A 14,927-nucleotide genomic window follows, 5' to 3' on the forward strand; every position below is an offset into this window, starting at 1 on the left:
AGCCAAAAGCCAGAAACAAATCCAGAGGTTCTTTGAGGAGCAAGTGGCGAAACAGTTGGGGTCATTGTAGAAATGAAGGGAAGCCTTTGGAGAGATGTATTGGAAGAATGAACAGCACTTGGTAATGGATTATTTATGACATGGGGGGATACAGACTGGAGAAACTCTCCTAGAGTCTGGAATGGGGTCCCTAGGTGAGCTGTCACATCCTTTATTTAGACAGTAAGTCTGGGTCACAGCCAAGTCAAGGAAGATGACCTGGACAATAGAGTGGGATCAGTTTTAATCTGTAATGTCAAAGAGGCATTTCAGTCTGGAAATCAACTAGGCAGCTGTACATATAATTCTGAGTGGAGATAAAATCTGGAGGTTTTAAGAATAGAGTTAGCAATTAATGCCTTAAATATCAATTTGGTCACCCAGAGGGCTTGGGGTTCTTTTTTTCTGGCATACCAATAAAAGAATAATAGAGTCCAGGGGTGAGTTATGACGCACTCCAGATGTTAAATCCCAAGCAAGGGTTGTGAGCACACTGGCAAACCTTGGGGAGGAGCAACCAGAAAGGCAGGATGAGAAGGAGAAGCATCGGCATCAGGAGCCAGGAGCAAGATGGACCCCAGAAACAAAAGGAACCTCTTACCTGGACTGCTCCTTGGACATGGTAAATGGAAAGTGGCCATTAGATTTTCCATCATGGAACTATCAAAAGACGAAAGTACAACAGATTTAGTTTACAGATCCTAATTGGCTTTATTTGCTATTCTAGAATCAGGCAACACTTCATTCCATAAAACAGACTGAGCGTTACTCCGAGCAGAGTGGGGGAGATGGGCTTTATGGATAGAAAAGGCTGAAGTGGAAGCAAAGAACAAAGCATAGATTGGTTGCAAAGTTATTTTCCTTTAAGCAGAGGGGAGGGACTGCTTATCACTCTGGCTAAACCTGGCCTGTTGGGGATTTGCCTGTTACCTCTCTGTGTCCTGACTTCTCAGAAAGTCAGATCAACAACTTAGTTTTAGTTTGGAAAAGTGGAACTTTAGCGCAAGGAACTCCATTCCAGTCTGGTCTTGTTACTGAACTGAACCTGGGTCTGCTTGCCCCGTGTGGTAAAACCAAACACCCATACCGAAGTTTGCAGCAGGAGAAAGGAGGGTGTTAACTTGCAGGACACCAAGCAAGGAGATTGGGGCAGCTTATGCTTCAGACCCAATCTCCTGGATGGCTTACAAGCAAGGGATTTTAAAGGCTGGGGAACATTTCAGGAAAGCAGAAGTTACAGGGAAACCATAAATCAATACAGAGGGTATACATTGGTTTGGCCCCAAAAGGCAGAAGCTCTTGAAGCAAGGGGCTTACAGGTCATAGGCGGCTTCAGGATTCTTTGATTGCAATTGGTTAAGGAAGCCAGGCTTTGTCTAAAACTTGGGGTCAGCAGAAAGGAATGTTAAGGTCTGGCCTATGGGCATGACTCTCTCCAAACCCCTGAGAAAGAAATTTAGAACAAAGAGCAGCCATCAGAGTGCAGCCCCCAGCTCCCCGACATCTGAGGTCTCTGTGATGATGGTCAGTGTTTTCCATCTGAGGTGGGTCCAGGTTTCTGAAAAACCATTCATGGACATATGCTAAGATGTAATCTTTAGTTTCAATAGGGGACCAAACACCTTGTGGCTCTGACTTACTTGAGTGGCTATTACTTGCAGCTATTATTCCCTTCTTGCTTATCAGGTGGCTCATTTACTTCTCAAGGCCAGCTAGGTACCTGGAATTTCCCTTGAAATAAATCAAGATTTTCCTTCGTTTCTATGCTTGGAGGAGGCCTAGCAGGCCTCTAATAGGGGTGCCTGCTCCATCTCAGTCTGTTGGACCTAGTGCAGAAGCTCAGTCCAAACCAATGGCCTCCTGTAAATGTATTTTACAAAAGTCAGCAGTGTCCACAGCAAGGGAGAGCAGTTTCTTGAGCAACCTGTTGGGAGACGTAAGAGTGAAATAAAGAGTGAATGTCAGGTGGAAACACTGAAAAGATGAGTACTGACGAGTATTTACAGAGGGTTAACTCTGAAGTGGTTCCAACAAACTGGGATCTTGAAAAGCAGGTAGTGGAGAGAAAAATGGCTTTCCCTTCCCCTTCTAGGTTCTTTGGCTTGGATAGGAATTAAATTGACATAATAAAGGCTAATAGGAGAAAAACCATTTTAATTACATCTATATGCACAGGAGTCCCCCAAACTATAGACCAGGAGAAGGGCCAGATGAATGAAGGTTAGATAGTGTCCTGAGTTACAGAAAGGAATGGGGGCTTGGGGCTTGTTGGGGATGGGCACAAGTTCTGGGAGGGTGAGGGGAGGCAATGTCTGGTGAATAAAAGGTGTCTTGTTCTGCAGAGAGAAGTCTCTGGGGTGATAGATGTTGTCTGGAACCAGCCCTCTTCCTGATACAGATACTTCACTAATGTAGATTTCTTTTATAGTTATAAATTTCTTTTACAAAAGGGCAGTTTTTCAGAGCTACTCCTGTGTCTGCAATTTCTTAGAATAACAAGATCAAAATTTGCCTAAGAAGTATATTTTGTGTTCACATATCTGGTTTTGTACTGTCATATTTTGGGGTGGTGTGTCCTGAGCCCCACCAGCAAGGGCCATGTTATAGGAATACAATTTTTAATTGACTTTTTAGAGTTGTTTTGAATTCACAGCTGAAGGGGCTTGGAGTATGCCATCCCAAAATATGCCACTCTGACATAAAGATTATTTTGAGCTGAAGACAACTGAAACCAAGTAGACATAGGACAAACTCTCTGCCCTGCCCCCATCTACCAGAAGGGCAGGATGGCTCTTTCCAGCCCAGAGGTGGCACCAGAAAAATCAACATCACAAGCATGCCAAATCAACCTTATCTGTCAGCTTCCCCCATATATCTACCTTCCCACAACTTGTTATCCAAAGAAGCTCAAGGTCCCCTTCCTTTGTCTTTCCACTTCTCTACAAATACATTGCTCTCTCATTAGGGTGCTAGTAAGCCCAAATTCTAACCACCTTTTTGAATTATTACTTATCACTGAACTCTCATGAATTCATGATGCATGAATTAATAAATGCGTTGTTTTCTCTTGTTAACCTGGCTTTCATTGGTCTAAATTTGTGGGGCCAAGGCAATAAACCTAAGATGGGTGGAGGAAAGATTTTTTTCTACACCTACACAGCAAAATTGAGCTGAGCATGCAGAGAGCTCTCATATGCACCCCTCACCGGCCTCGTGCGCACTCACGCACATGCGCGCGCACACACACACACACACACACACGCACAGCCTGCCCTACTGTCCGTGTCCCACATCAGCAGGGCGCATTTGTTACTACTGCTAAACCCACACCAACACATCATTATCACCCAAAGTCTGTGGTTCACATTAGGGTCACTCTTGGTGTTGTATTGTCAGTGAAAAGAGCCAAACTCTGTAAAATATTTGAAGAGATTTATTCTAAGCCAAATGTGAGTGACCCAAGGTACAGTCTCAAGAAGCCCTGAGAACATGTGCCCAAAGCGGTTGTTTTACAGTTTGGTTTTATACATTTTAAGGAGACATGAGACATTAATCAGTACATGTGAGATGTACATTGCTTCAGTTCAGAAAGGTGGGACAGCTCGAAGGGGGTCGGTGGGAGGAAGGCTTCCAGGTCATAGGTGGATTCAAAGACTTTCTGATTGGCAATTGATTGAAACAGTTATTATCCAAAAACCTGCAATCAATACAAAGGAGTATCTGGGTCAAGATAAGGGGTTGTGGAGACCAAGGTTCTTACCATGTAGATGAAGTCTCATGGGGGTCGCCCTTGGAGACAATAGATGGCCAATGTTTCCTATTCAGACTTTTAAAAGGTGCTAGACTTTCAGCTAATCTCTACAGGATTGGGAGAGCCTGGAAGGGAAAAGAGCTAGTTATGGTAATAGAGATTCTTTACGGATGCAAATGTTCCCCACAAGAGATAGCTTTGCAAGGCCATTTCAAAATGTGCAAAAAAAATCCTATTTTGGGGTAAAATATTTTTATTTCCTTCTTTATCTGTCATATGATGTTATACGAGAGTCAGGTGGGAAAGTAAGCTGTGTTATATATAAGGTTAAATAAAGCCCATCTGTTGAGATGTTAGTTTCTAGGGTATGACTCCCCAGGCCCCTTAGATAGGAATTTGGGCAAGAGAGAAAAAAATGTCAGTTTAGTCCTCAGTACATTCTGTGGGTTTGAACAGATGTCTAATGCCATATCCACCACTGTCATATCATACAGAGTAGTTTCACAGTCTTGCAAATCCCCTGTGCTCTGCCTGTTCATCCCTCTCTCCCCCAACCACTGCCAACCACTGCTCTTTTTACTGTCTCCATGGTTGTGCCTTTTCCAGAATGTGATGGAGTTGGAATCTTACAGTATGCAGCCTTTTCAGATCAGTTTCTTTTAGTTAGTAATATGCATTTAAGGTTCTTTCATGCAGCTCAATAGTGTTTGGCAGAGACTCAAAGGCAGGGAGAGGAATGGGAAATCTGTGTGGTGGAAAAGGGGAAGAGGAGTCCTGATGGGGTTGCCAGCTGCTTGAGGAAGCCAGAGGCAGCTGCTAGTGAAGTGGCCTCATTGTCTGGGGTGACACCCAAGGTTCATTGTCTCACAGCCACAGAGATCAAGGGTGAGGACACACAAAGGGTGAGGTTAAGAGTGGAAATTTAATAGGCGAAAGAAAGAGAATAGCTCTCTGCTACAGAGAGGGGTCCCGGAAAAATAGGTTGCTGATGCACAGTGAAAAGCAAAGATTTTTATAGATGAGCTAGTGGGGAGCAGTGTCTGATCTACATCAGGTGTGAAAAAGGTTAGGACCAGGTGTGCCATCTGCATAGGGCACAAATCTCTGGACGCCCCCACACCAATCTTTTATTACGCACATGGGTAGCTACTCTATGTTGCTTATTTCTTTCTTACCGTGCATGTGTTAACAACAACAACAAAAAAATTAGGGAAGATGAATCCCCATGGTGGACATTATAAGTGCAGCTGCAGGCCTCCCCCCAGGCAAGCTTCCAGCTTCCTCATCTATGTTTGCAGCTCAATCTTTCAGGCTGCTCTTTGTTAGAAAGAAATGATTTCTTGGGATGTTTTTTGTTAGAAATTCTGCCAAGGACTCTTTTGCCCTATCTGCCTAAACAATTTATTTCCATCTCCTGTATCACTGGAAGAGGGGATCCTACCTGACTGGTAAGAGGGTGCCTATTTGGTTCTCCCTGTTCATCCTAAGTTGGAAGCAAGGGCAAAAAGGAGGCAAAGCCGTCAGTGCAGTCCTGACCATTAGGGTTGCTGTATGCAGTTTCCAGCTGGTTGCTTCACAGACTGTGGGTCAGAGCATCACCAGGCTCTTGGGTGGATTTTTTAAATCCCACGGACTGAAACCTTCTTTATTATCTCCAGTCACTTGAACACCTTTATTTGATAGAGACAGTTGATTCAGTGTTGTTATTAAAAAAAAAAAAAAGCTGCTACTATTACTACTACTACTACAATTACTATTTATAATCATGGTAATAATTACAATAATGATGAATCCCAGCAAGGACCAAATAATTATAATTACTGATTTAATATTTATACATAAATATTTACTAAAATATATAATCTATGTATTACACATATTTATACTATGACATTTATAGTATCTACATAAGTGTATATTATTTGTGTATTTATGACCATTTATATTTATAAATTACATAATAAAAAGAAGAATATTATTACTATTACTACTATAAGCCTCAGGACGCCCCCCCACCCCCCACCATAACCTAATATCCCCTTTAACCTTCCGGCCACCCAATCCCACGTTGCCCCCGCTGGTCGAGCTTGCTATATATAAAGGTGGCCGCCAGACAACCAGCGTGAAAGCCAGCCGGACGGATCAGGATCGCGGGCGGGCGGGTGGGACGCCAGGCCTCGTCAGGGTCCACCTCGGGTCGCATTCCCACCTCGGGGCTCCCTGGCAGGCATGAGTGGAACCGTGAGATCACTGGCAGCCAAAAGAAGCCTTGGAAAATTTGGGGGGGAGCGCCCTAGGCCAGGGACAGCTGCCAGGCTGCCGGGCTGCCGGGTGTTTGTCGTGCCCCTACCTACAACTGGAACCAGCCAGCCACCTCTCTCTCCTCTCCATTCCAAGAAACTCTGTTCAGGGCTCCTGGCAAACCCCTCCTCCCTGCTGCCTCCCCGCCACAGTACACTTGCCCAGAATGCCCGAGATCTGGCACCTGAACATTTTTGCACAGCAGGGTGGGGAGAAAGCGGGTCAAGGGCGGCGGTGTGTCCTGCACAAGGGCGGGCGTTCGTGGGCCCAGGCAGCAGACCAGCCCGCCTCGCAGCAGGTGGCGGCTGTGAGCGCCCCCGCCAGGCCACTCCGCCTCCTGGAGCAGCAGCTCCCGCTGAGCTTCTTCCGTCTCTTGAGCACAGAATGTATGAATGCCGGCTTAGGGGGCCAAGGGTGGGGACGGTGGCCACCTCTGATACCTCTGACCATCTGGCCCAGGAAGCAGCCAGCCCTGCCCACGCCGCCGACAGCGGCCCCAGGAGCCCGGCATTCCTGTCGCCCCTTCCCCCAGCAGCTCGCCTCATCGTTCTCACAGTTGGCCCCCTGGCTCCTCAGAGACGCAGGACCAGCTCAGATCTCCGGTCCTGCATCTGCCGGACGAGCAAGGGAGGAGGCCGGGAGAAAAGCTGTCAGTCGCTCCAGAAGGAACAGGACCTCCGCAGTCCAGGAAGGGGTCGGGTGCCCAGTGGGGGCTGCAGACACGGAGGAGGCGGTGGTGGCCTGCGGGGCGCTCGGGAGCATGAGCGGTGTCTCTTGGGCCGGGGCGCCCTTTGGGACTCCCGAGCCAGCGCTTCAGCTGCCTCGACCCGCGCTGCCCGGTGCACCCCGGATCGCAGCAGTGGCTTCTCTGGAGGTGGCACTGCCTGTCACCTGGAGCGTCTTCCTAACGCAGTCATGATCCAAAATCCCTGCTCACCGCAGGTGCACAGTCACAGCTGAAAATTGTAGTTATCTAGGAGGATTCTTTCTTAATAGTACATCTATGTTTTATACAGGAGTTTTTTGGTAAATGTTTCTCTCATTCTTGTTTTGCAATTTCATATTACTGTGTTTCTTTTTTAGGGTACGTTCCTTGACATTTGTGTATTGTATTTGGTTTTATCTAAGTATTGTGATTTCGGATGTATATCTGCAACTCTGTGTGTACACGTTAAGTCGAACTGAGGTTTAATTAAACTATGAATCAGCCATGTCTATCACCAATAAATTCATGTATGTTTCTTTGCCTCTATAAATATACTCCGTTTGTTCATAACTTATCTTGCATATTTCTTTTCTTGGCTGGTGTCAAAAGTTGTTTTATCTTATTCAGGAGAGTAGTCATGTAAATAGTTTTAATTTACCCATGTGTTTATTGAGGAATCTATATTATCTTTGTGTGAGGGAATCACTTTTGTAATTTGAAGGTAATTTTGTGAAAAGTTTATAACACAGTATCTCCTTTATGTATCACTTTACAATATTTTAATTGTAACATAAACACAAAACAAAATTTGCCATTCTTTACCTTTTTAATTGCATACTTTAATAGTATTACATATATCCACATTGTTATGCAACAGGCTTCTAGAGCTTTTCCATTGCAAAACTAAAACTCAGTACCCGTTAAACAATAACTGCCCATTTTGCCCTCTCCTGAGCCCTTGACAAACACTTCCTACTTTCTGTTTCCATGATTGGACTACTTAAGATATCTCACAGGTGGAATCATGCACTCACTGTCACTTTGTTTCCTGGCATATTTCACTTACAATCATGTCCTAAAGATTTATTGTTATTGTAGCATGTGATAAGATTTCCTTTTAAAATCATATTTCATTGTATGCATATATCATATTTTCGTTACTTATTTATCTGTCAAGGTACATTTAAGTAGCTTCTACCTTTTGGATTTTGAGAATAATTCTGTTATAAACAAGGGTGTGCAAATGTTTCTTTCAGGTCCTGCTTTGCAATTTAGATAGATATCCAGAAATGGGATTGCCAGATCATATGATAATTCCATTTTTAATATTCTGAGGAAACTCTGTACTGTTTTCCATAATGGCTGCATTATTATTTTTTCCACCACCAGTATACAAGTATTCAAATTTCTCTACATCCTTGAAAACACCTGTTGTTTTTTCTTACTTGATAGTGGCCACCCTAATGAGTGTGAGGTAATAACTCATTGGGGTTTTGCTTTTTATTTATCTAAAAATTCATGAATTTTAGCATATTTTCAAATTTCTCTTGGCCATTTGTATGTCTGCTTTGTGGAAACATCTGTTGGGAGTTTTGTCCATTTTTACATATGGTTATTCACTTTTTATTGTTGGGTTTTATAAGTTTTTTATACATTCTGGACATTAACTTTTATCAAATATATCATTTACAATTTTTTCTCATTTCTTAGGTGGCATTTTTACTCCACTAAATGTTTTCCTTGATGTGCAGAAAGCTTATTGCATTTGATGTAGTCTAATTTTTCTGTTTTTCTTGTTACTTCTGCTTTTAATGTCATATTCAAAAAAAATCACAAAGACAAATGCCATGATATGATTGTTTACCATATATTTTATTTTAAGAGTTTTATAGCTATCTTAGTTAGATGTAAGTGTTTAATTCATTTAAGATATTTTTGTATATGGTGCAAGTGAAAAAGTCCAATTTCATTTTCATCCGTTTTGATATTCAGTTTTATAACACTGTTTGTTAAAGTGTCTGTTCTTTCCCTGTTGTTTGGTCATGGCAACTTGATGGAAGATTATTTGATGATATTCATGAAGGTTTATTTCTTGGTTCTCTATTCTGTTCCATCATTTATCTGTCTTTCTGTTTGTATTTATATAGCTTTGTAATCTGTTTTCAAATCAGGAAGTGTGATACCTCTTTTTGTTCTTCTCTAAAGCTATTTTGGCTACTCATTGTCCCTTGAGATTCCATATGAATTTTAAGACTTAATATTTCTGCAAAAAATGTGACATTAGGATTTTGATAGAAAATACTTTGAATTTGTGCTTCACTGTCAGTAGTATTGACATCTTAACAATATCAAATTTTCTGACCCTTCAACAAGAAGTCAAGGGTGTACTGTTTTAAGTTCCATATATTTTGTAATTTGCTAGTTTCCTTCTACTTATGAGAGCTTATTACGTTGCCCAGGCTGGTCTCCAACTTTTGGCCTCAAGCTATTTTTTCTCCTCAGCCTCCCAATGTGTTTGAATTACATGGATGAGCCACTGCACCTGGCCTCTTTATTGTTTTTTCTGATATTTTTATGATTTGAAGGTAATTTTTAAAAAGGGCTATAGATATCTCTTTAGAAAGATTTTCATTTTTAATGTAGTCAAAATACATAAAATTAGCTGGGCGTGGTGGCTCATGCCTGTAATCCCAGCACCTTGGGAGGCTGAGGCGGGTGGATTGCCTAAGGTCAGGAGTTCGAGACCAGCCTGGAGAAATCCCATCTCTACTAAAAATACAAAATTAGCTAGGCGTAATGGCACATACCTGTAATTCCAGCTACTTGGAGGCTGAGGCAGGAGAATCGCTTGAACCTGGGAGGCGGAGGTTGTGGTGAGCTGAGATGGGGCCATTGCACTCCAACCTGGGCAATAAGAGTGAAACTCCATCTAAAAAAATAAATAAATAGAAAGCAAAAAACAAACAAACACCCCAGAGAAAAACAAAACAAAAAAAAAACATAAAATTAACCAGCTTAGATATTTTAAGTACATAGTTACATAATATTAAATATATTCACTTTGTTATGCAACATATCTCTGTCATGCTTTTATGTTGCAAAACTAAAACTCAATACCCATGAAATAACAGCTACCCGCTTATGTCCTCCCCCAAGGCTCTAATACTATTCTACTTTCTGTTTCTAGGAGTTTAACCACTTTAGATACCTTATTTAACTGGAAAAACACAGTGTTTGTCCTTTTCGTGACTACTTTATTTTACTTTCATAATGTCTTCAAGATTATCCTTAGTGTGAAAATAATCACATCTCCTGCCTTTAAAAAACTGAATAATATTCCATTATTTATATATTCCAAATTGTCTTTATCCACTCATTCATAGAGGGACATTTGGGCTGCTTCCACCTATCAGCTGTTGTGAATAATGCTGCAATGAATATGGATATACAAATAACTCTTTATTTGGTCATATAAATGACAGTTTATTTCTGTGCTCTACTCTGTTCCATTGGTCTATCCATCTGCCTTTATACCAGTACCAAATGGTTTGGTTACTGTACTTTTGTAATACATTATGAAGTCAAGGAGTGTGACGCCTCTAATATTATTTCCTTTTTTGAAGGTTGTTTGGCTCTTGATACTCACTGTAGATTCCATATAAGTTTTAGAAATTTTTTTTGTATTTCTGCAAAATGAAATGAGAGTTAAAATTTGATAGAGATCACATTGAATCTGTAGATCACTTTGGGTAGTGTGGACATCTTCATAATATTGTCTTCCAACCCTTGAACATGCTCAAGAGCATGTTGTTTAATTTCCACATATTTTCAGATTTTCCAGTATTTCTTCTGCTATTGATTTCTAATTTTATTCCCTTTTAATCAAAAATGATAGTTTGTAATATTTTAATCCTTTGTTTTTTGAGACAGGGTTTTGCTATGTTGCTCAGGCTGAAGCACAGTAGTGGCTCAATCATGTCTAACCACAGTCTTAATCTCCCAGGCTCAAGAAATCTTCCCACCTCAGCCTCCTGAGTAGCTGGAAGCACAGATATGTGCCCAGCTAAATTTTTTATTTTATATTTTGTAGAGACAGGGTCTCCTTATGTTGCCCAGACTGGCCTTGAACTCCTAAACTCACTCAATCCTCCCACCTCAGCCTCCCCAAATGCTGGAATTATAGGCACAAGCCACCATGCCTGGCCCATATTTTAATATTTTTAAATTTAGTAAAACTTAGTTTTGTGTCCTAGTAGGTCATCTACACAGGAGAATGTTTCATGACCTCTTAAAAAGATTGTGTATTCTGATGTTGCTGTGTGTAGTGTTTTGTTTGTTTTTTCCTTTTTTCACTTCTACTCACTGTGACTAGTGTTTTCTATATGTCTTTTAGGTTTACACTGTTTGCAGTGTTATTCAAATCCTCTGTTCTCATGTTAACATTCTGTCTGGTTTTATTATTCATTACTGATAGTGGGGTAATTATGTCTCTTACTATTTTTACATAGCTATTTCTTTCTTCATTTGTGTCAAGGTTAGCTTTACACATTTGGGAACCCTGATGTGAAGTGTGCATGTATTTATTATTAATACAGCTTCCCCAGTGAATCGACACTTTTATCATTATATCATATCTTTCTTTGTCTCTTGTTTCAGTTTTGGCTTAATGTGTATTTTACATAATTATGACCTCTCTGCTGTCATTTGATGCAATTTTCCTAGAAGGTATTTTTCATACTGCCACTTTTGGCCTATCTGTGTGCTTAGATCTAAAGTGAGTTTCTTATAGACAGCAGAAAATAAATCTGTTTTTTAAATCTCTTTAGCCAATTTATGTATTTTTATTGGACATTTTACTCCATGTATATATTCATTTTAATCTTGAAAAGAATGAGCTATTTCCATTTTGTTAATAGTTCTATTTGTTTCTTGTAGCTATTTTCTCCTCTTATTGCCTTCTTTTGTGTTTAATTGGTATTTATGGTAATATGTTTTTATTTCTTTCTATTTTAATTTGCCAACGTCATATTGCAAGATAAAATGTTTGCTTTAAATCTCTTCTCTTGACATCTAAACTGTGCAGGTCAAAGCTATGGACAGGTCTAAAACCATGAGGTTTCCCCCTTCTGGGGTCGCATCTTTTTTGGACTGCTGTCTGATCCCTGGAGGAGTGATGACTCCACACCAAGCAACAGTGGACAGCAGTGGTCTACTTGTGAACACTTGTTTCTTGTATGCCCCTGCTGCCTCTCAGGCACAACCTCTCTTATCCTTGAAACAGGAGAGATATTGGCAGAGAAGGGGCATTTCCTCCCATCTGGCAGAAAAGGAGGATTCAGGCCCTTTACCTTTCTAAATTCAGAAAAGTCAGAGCTCTCAGAGATGCATTTGCAATGTGGCAGGCACTGGCCACAGGGGGCTACTGTGCATCTGTATTGTTTGCAGTGTGAACTGAGACATACTAGGGGAAAATACAAGAAAGAATTTTAAAGATTTATATATATATATATATATATATATATACACTTAATAATTCAATTCTGCTATGTTAAAATATTTTGGATATATTAGGTTAAGTTATTAAAATCAATTTCACTTATTTTTCTTTTTTATGTTGCTGCTAGAAAATTTTAATTGAGACACGTGGCTCATGTTTTACTTCTATTGCAGATTGCTGCAATAGAGGATTGCCTATTTTCAAAGCTCAAGCTGCCTCAAGAGCCAAGGGGTCAGAAAGATTGTAAAATCTAAAATTTAAAAATAATTATCATTGGCAGGGCATTGTGGCTCATGCCTGTAATCCCAGCACTTTGGGAGGCCCAGGCAGGAGAATCACTTGAACTCAGGAGTTCGAAACCAGCCTGGCCAACGTGGCAAAACCATGTTTCTACTAAAAATACAAAAATTAGTCGGGCAAGGTGGTGGGCACCTGTTATCCCAGCTACTCGGGAGGCTGAGGCAGAAGAATCACTTGAATCTGGGGGGCGAGGTTGCAGTGAGCCAACATTGCACACTGTACTCCAGCCTGTGTGAAAGAGTGAGACTCTGTCTCAAAAATAATAATAATTGCCATTATATTGTTTTTATTTTGAATAATACACATCTCCCCCCCGCCCCCCCCTACACACACAGAGTAAGGGAGAGAAAGAGGGAAAGAGAGGATCTCGCTCTGTCACTCAGGTTGCAGTACAGTGGCCTGATCTCAGCTCACTGCAGCCTCTACCTCCCAGGATCAAGTGACCCTCCCACCTCAGCCTGCCAAGTAGCTGGGACCACAGACATGCATGACCACACCTGGCTAATTTTTTCATTTTATTGTAGAAAAGGTGGGGGACAGGGCACTCAAACTATGTTGTCCACGCTGCTCTTGAACTCCTGGTTTCAAGAGCTCCTCTCTCCTCAGCCTACCAAAGTGCTGGGATTATAGATGAGATCCACCATGCTTGGCCACATATATATAATTTACAGATTAAAAAAACCTTATATACAAGGTTAAATGCAAATGTCCCACAGTGAGGGCCAGGCTTCAGTATAAGGGGGAGTCCTGCCTGAAAAGGGCTGCAGCTTGGAACTATTCGCTCTGTCCTTATTTGGCTACGAGTTGGTTCACATCTTCTGTCACTCAGGCCTGAAGAGATGCAGCCTAGAGCTCTGCTATCCAATCACTGGTGCTGGGGTAAAAACTCTCTTAAAACTATTATTTAATGCTTAGCGATGTTAATTTTTAGTGAGAAACTTAAGATTACTTAATTGAACATAACAATATTTTAAGATTTTAAATTACTGAAAAAAATAAAATTATGACACAGGTACTTCTTCCAATTTTTTTTTGAGGGGGGGTTCAAGTACCTATGTTATATATTGAAACTGACTGTTTCTGTAAGCTCTACCCTTAAGTCAAAACAATGTTGAAGTTATTGTGAACAGGTACTTAGCATAAATCCCACCCTTAGGCAAATTTATATAGTGATTTCAATTGCCCTATACATCCCTTTCCTGTGATAAGTGTCTAGGTTTTGGGAGGTAACAGTACAGGGATGCACCATCTTCAACCATCTGAGACATAGCCTCTATTCATAAGTTCCTCTTAAATGTTTCCTTCTAAGAAACTTGATTCGTCAGCCTCTTTCTTCAACCTCTCAACTCCTTTGGCCTTTAAAGGTAGGTTTACATTTACCTACTTATGACAAAACAACATCATATATATGGTCTGTCCATTTCTAGAACATTGTTATGTGTTTAACCAGTGTAATATTTAGCACAAAGTATAGTTTTGTATACGAATAGTATATTTTATATAGTGTATTTTATGTAGCTACTTTCTATTACACATCACTAAAATACATATTCAGTAAGTGCTCACTTAACGTCATTGATAGGTTCTTGGAAACTGATTTTAAGTGAAAGAAAAAACTATATATTATAGGAAATTAACTCTTATTTTTATCAATTAGCCAATGGTAAGATTGGTTTCGTTCACATAGTAATAAAAAGTCAGTTTCCAAGAATCTATCAACAAAGTGAGAATCCTGTAATTAGTATCATAGTATGTAGTACATTACAGCATTGCAATATTATAGTGTTATTGTAGTCTTAGCAGTTGGTTGCATAATGTGTTTCAGTTTCCCCCAAGATCACAGAATTATTCAGACCAACCAATAACAACCTCCTGTGGGAACCAGGAGCATCTCACCCTCTTGATATTACAAAGCCTTCCCCTGACACCTCCTGTTTGTTCTCTCTGCTCCCAGGTGCAATCCCTGTGTAGGTCTGTTTACCTTACAGTACTTTCCTCCTTTCATGATTATATGTAATGAATAACTGCTGTCAATCTTATCTGTCCAGTGATTGGTGCCATGGTTTTAACCCTTCCAGTAGCCCTAGGGTGGTAATTTCTCCCTCACTAACGGGGTAAAGGGGAGGCTAATCAAACAATTCACAACACAAACTGGATTAACCAACCATAACTGAGGACACCTGCTCAACTTTAACTGCTTTTGGCCTACTGGTTTCATGATACATTAAAAGTCAACTCAGTCAGAGCCACCAGTTGGTGGTGGGCTTTTGCTTTGGTCTAAATAGCAGTTTATGGCCTTTATCATGAGTTGCCTTCCCTGCCCACACTAAAGC

This window comes from Pan paniscus, chromosome 18 (assembly GCF_029289425.2).
Source record: "Pan paniscus chromosome 18, NHGRI_mPanPan1-v2.0_pri, whole genome shotgun sequence".
Taxonomy (NCBI): Eukaryota; Metazoa; Chordata; class Mammalia; order Primates; family Hominidae; genus Pan; species Pan paniscus.